This window comes from Trachypithecus francoisi, unplaced genomic scaffold (genome assembly GCF_009764315.1).
Source record: "Trachypithecus francoisi isolate TF-2019V2 unplaced genomic scaffold, Tfra_2.0 Lachesis_group9, whole genome shotgun sequence".
Taxonomy (NCBI): domain Eukaryota; kingdom Metazoa; phylum Chordata; class Mammalia; order Primates; family Cercopithecidae; genus Trachypithecus; species Trachypithecus francoisi.
Window position 1 is genome coordinate 13,798,398 of NW_022681474.1, and position 5,180 is coordinate 13,803,577.

General features: G+C 53.0%; 1 pseudogene; it reads right to left on the reverse strand.

Moving 5' to 3' along the window:
• Positions 1-893: 893 nt before the first annotated feature.
• Positions 894-4,479, reverse strand: LOC117082561 (annotated as a pseudogene).
• Between the last annotated feature and the right edge of the window lie 701 nt (positions 4,480-5,180).

Genomic DNA, 5,180 nt, shown 5'->3' on the forward strand with positions numbered 1-5,180 from the left:
CTAAACAATCTGCAGGATTCCAACTTCAGCAGGAAGCCAAGGACTAGCTCATGCCACACGAGTGCACCTTGAAAACCACTGGATGCAATGCCGCTCTGCAGAGAGTTCAACAGAGAAGTGGCTGGGAATTTTGCATTCTAGGCTGCATTTTACAGTGCTTCTGGACACGTGATCAGAAATTTAACATTGGTATATCTAACTCTGACATTTTTCACAAAATGGTTTTTTAAAATGAGGTAATAGAGACAAAATATAATATAACCACATGTATTATATGTCAAAATATGCTTCACTGGCATCAAGTAGACTCACCTTGAAATACAATCTAGGACGACCTCCATCTTCAGAATATTTTTTTTTCCAGAGTGAAACTCTCCCACCAAAAACCAACAACATCACAGGTTTTTGCCTCCAGCAAACCGACAGAAACCCAAGATATTTATTTTACTATTTTGAAATGGACTGCGGTGCAGCACAGACGTGTGAAATCCCACATGTGGCATCGCGGTGAGCCAAATGGGGACTTGTGGTGTAAGCAACGCTCCCCACGTGTTAGCGTGCGTGAGATTCACTTGGCGGAATTTGACTAGGTGCGTGTTGGTAGAGTGGGGCTGAGGTTCTCTTGCCCCTGTGGATGTTTAAGAAGTCACAGGTCCTGCGAAGACCTGCGGTCCCCTCAATCAACTCTGTTTCGGAGACATAATGACTTGGATTGCTAACAAGTCAAGCAATTTTCAAGCCCCTGGAAAATCAGTTACACACAAACACGGAATGAAAGTCAAAAGAGAGTACGTCATCTTTTTGAGAATTTTATTCACTTCAAAACAAATTAAACACACCTATTTCCAATGGCATTCCAGAGCCTAATTTTCGAGTCTGAGGAAACACCCCAAGAAGGCTTTGCGCAGAACGCTTCACAGCGTCCAAAACACTGCTGTCAGGGCGGGGCACAGCTGAAGGCCTGCATCTCTCAGGGTTCCCTAACTGTTCCCTGATTCAGTCATCTAGAGAGCAAACACACAGTCATTCCCCAGTTTCCTACTGACATCACAGCGGAAGTCTGACTCCCCCGCGTCACCGTCACCCAGTTTCTGAGGCAACGAATCACTGGCACAGAAGCTTCTGATGGCGGGTTTCTGGAGAGCCCTGCGAACTACAATGTCCCCCACCAGAATTCGATGAGGCAGAGTCTCTGCATCTGGTCCCTGCCTGGCCTGGGCTCCAACATCCACAGAAGCACCACAGCTGGGGAGCTTGGGAGTCACCACACACAGTCTCCTCTCTGCTCTGTGCTCCTCAGTCCCACAGACCCCTCCAAGTCATGGGAGCTGGATGCAATGGAGCCCCGACCACCTGCAGTCTCACTCCAGGTCAGAATCGCTGTCCTCTGAGGAGGAGGAAACCTGAAGGTCCTCATAGAGGACACTCAGGGGAACAGGAACACAGGGAGCCTCAGACTTCTCTGAGACATGAGGGCTGTGAGGGAGGAGGGCTCCCGGCTTCTGAGGAGAGGGAAACGAGGGAGCTGTCAGGAGGCTGGAGCTCCACCATCCGTTTTCCAGTCTCCGGAAGAGCATTCTGAGAGGCTGGGCCCCATCGTGGCTGGCCGCTGGGTGATGGGACATGGTGCAGGCCTGGACAGTAGGCAGGCAAGGTCTGCTGTGCGGAGGCTGCCGGTCGCTGCTGGGCACCTGGGCGGTGTCCCCCTGCTCATCTGGGGCGACGGAGTGGTCTGAGTTCGGTTGCAGCTGGCGGAGGTTGGAGAGTCTCCGGGGCCCCCAGCTCACCTCCCTGGATGGCATTTTCAGGCATCTGGAAGGGACTCATTCTCGGTTTCTTGGGGAAGTTCAGGCAAGCCTGAGTCGGAGCCTGGGCAGGTCTCTTGGCTCCTGACCTGAAACTGAGATTGGAGCCGAGGCCCAAGCTGTGTGTGTCGGCTGGTGGGCAGGGCTGTGAGGTCACCGCAGGACGTTTGTCTTGTGCCTGGGGGCTGATGACCTGGATCAGGCCGTGGGGCTTGGAGGCAGCCTGGGGAACTTCTCGACAGCCACCCTGAGGCCTGCTGTGTGTCGGCTTCACCACGACGAGAGGCTCCGGGCCCTGCCGCCTGACTCCAGGCTGAGGGATGTCGGCCACGGCCCGTCTGTCGTTCCTTTGGTCGGAGACTTGACGAGGAGCTCAGCCTGGCTTTTCTCAGGGGAGACAGTGAAGCCAAGACGGATACCGTGTCAGACATTTTGGTAGCTGAGCCATCAGTGAGGGCAGGGTCCAAGCGTGGCCTCTTATTGGTTGTGTGGACCGCCATTGGCCTGCTTGCAACCTGAAAGAAAGGAGACCACACACGTTAGAAGTTCCCCAGCATGGAGCCAACATGGAAATCAACCACATCCAAAGACAAGGTGAACACAGCAGGAAATTCTTAATACGGTATTGACAGGCGGTCCTTGGAAGTAGGGACAGATCCTCAACGTGAGTGCTGATCGGGACAAGACCCATGAAAAATGCACTCTCGAGCTCTGATCTAAGAATACCACTTTTCTAAGGACTGTGTCTTGGGCAATAACTGGATCAAAGCGCCTCCACTCAGCCTTCCATGAAGTGGGACGGACTAATGCCCTTCTGAAGGCAGGTTGGTGGCTCAAGGGTTCCCAGGACGTCTTTTCTGAAAACATGCATGTTCCTGGGGTTAGCCTTCTCCATGTTTGGGGCCCCTGAGGGACTAATTTCCTCAGGCCGCTAGGAAGACGTTGTTGGCAGGCTTGCCATCATTGCACGGAAAGAAAGCAACAGGAAATACGGCATCTTCAGATGCCTTCACCTGGAATCAAATGGACCTGGAAGGATCGTGGAGTCCCTGACCCCAAGAAGGCAGGGAAGAGGGGTTCCCCGATCCCCTCACACACACGGGAACCTGAAAGGAAACCAACCAGGGTGACCTAGAGGAGAAAAAGACCAGGGGCGCAGGGTGACACTCACCCTCAGACAATCACAAGATTCCATGGATTCTTTTCGATTTGGCAGCGGCTTCTCCGGAGGTTTCCCGGAGGAGAGCCTTCCTCTGCGGGTCTTGTTGCCTGCAGAGGAGAAAAAGTTCAGGCCCTGCCCCTCAGTTCTCCCCAGGAGACAGGGAGAACCCTGTGTGGGGCCCAGTCCCGTTCTGTGTTTTGTGATACATAAATGGAAGTTTTGTGCCCTTTCCGCCTCTGCACCTTCCCTCATGTGCCAACCTTCCCATCCTGCCGGTGGCCTTCTAGGCTTCCCAGGTAAGGACTGTCATTTGGATTCCGTTGCTTTTCCCCCTGTCATGGGGAACCTGCACGAAGGGCCCCCGCCTCTCCCCAGTCCCTGAATCTCCCAGAGCCAAAGGAGCTCCTGGGTGGGGAACCCGGGAGGACACGGAGCGCTGGTCTCTTTCTCTGCAGCGTTCCTTCCCTGTCCCGGAGACGGAAAGGCACACGGTGTGCGGGTGCAGAGACACCATGTCCTTAGGTGGCAGTACCCTAAGGGTGGTGAAAACCCCTCCCACTGCTCACCTTGGTCTCTCTTCCTTCTCTCCCTTTTCCTTGTTCAAGGGCCCCGGGTTCCCTCGAACCTGGGGCTTCCATGGTTTCAGGTTTTCCTTCCCTTCCTTTCTCCCAAAGGTCTGGGGAACCAGGGCTCCGTTCCAGCACTTCATGGGGCACCTGGTACTTCTGGCCGTGTGGCCAAAGGCCCCGCAGTTTTTGCACTTGACCTGTGGGTGGAAAGGAAGTGATGTCAGTGAATGAGCTGAAGCCTCAGGCAGCGATCCAATGTCATCATTGAGACGGATTGTGAATTCAGAACGGAATGAGGATTCCAAAGAGAGGACACCGGCATGGGGACCCTTAAGCGGCGGGAGGGTTCGGTTACGATGTTCCCTCCCAAAGCCCATGTGACGGAAGAACTCTCAAAGGAAGGACTCAGGGTTCTAGCGGGGACGATCGTGAACCCGATGTCCACAACACAGCCCAACCTGGCTACACAGGATTCTGAGTGGAAAGGAAGGTTGCTCCAAGAGTCTCTCAAGGGACCTATCAGGCCGGGGAGGAGGTCCCAAGCCAGGCCACTTTGATGGGAAAAGCAACCCGGGTGCTGCTGGTAGAACTCTTTGAAATCCAACCCAGTCTCTGAGGACAGTGTGACACCCGCCCCCTCTTCCCCGCTCGATACCCAAAAGATTCCAGGGCTAGACGTACCCTGGGATCTTCTTCATCGGGTGGGGGAGCCCTTGGCCCAACTGGGGCCCTCTGCTGCTTCTGGAAGGTGTGGGCTCTCACGAGTCTGTTTGCCCCACTTTTGGGGTCACGACGTGCCATCATCTTCGTCTCCTGGGCGTTTTATGGCCGCCTTTTTCAGGGGTTGATGGTTGGGTCACCTGAATCACACACACACACAAAGCGATGGTTAGGCACATTGGATATTCACACACCCACAAGAAACCCTCAGCTAACTCCTTGATGGTGTGGTCATGAGGAGACCTCACCACCATCGGTCAAATCTGTGGATCACAATGTGGTGTGTGCATCCTCAGATATTGTATGTTCCTCTGCCGTGACTACCTGGTCCAAGAGTAAACCTAGCCTGCCGCATGCCCACGGCCTAGGTATGTGAAGTTAGAGTTGAGATTTCAACCCCAACCAAACACTGATTCTGGAGACTGGACTTAGGTCTATCACCATTCACTCCAGTAGAAGACACAATGATTCTCTCTCCCCTGAGGGACAAAAGAATCGAAGCTACAGGGCATGGCCGATGTCACCCCTTGGCAGGTCTGCTTGAAGTCAGGGATAAGGGATGCTTCCTATCACAACTTGAATCGCTACTCTTGCCGTTTCATTAGGCAACTTCCAAACACAAATTCATCGAGAGAAGTTATCTCCCTCTCTATCACACTAGCAGGTGATGGTCTTTCTGCTCTGTCTTTTGGCTTTAGCTCCAGCCCCTCCTTAATTATTTTTCTGGTATTCTACACATGCCATACGAATTCATCTAAACAACGCTGAACAAGTGGCATATGAATTTCTTACATGGCTAAAGGCAAACCACCCCTTTTCCAGAGTTCTTTTTCCATTTACCCACCAATTCAGCATGCTGGAGTAAATTACTTTTTGCATTTCCATCTGGCTCTTATCCCAGGCACGGAGATGGAAATGTTTTCT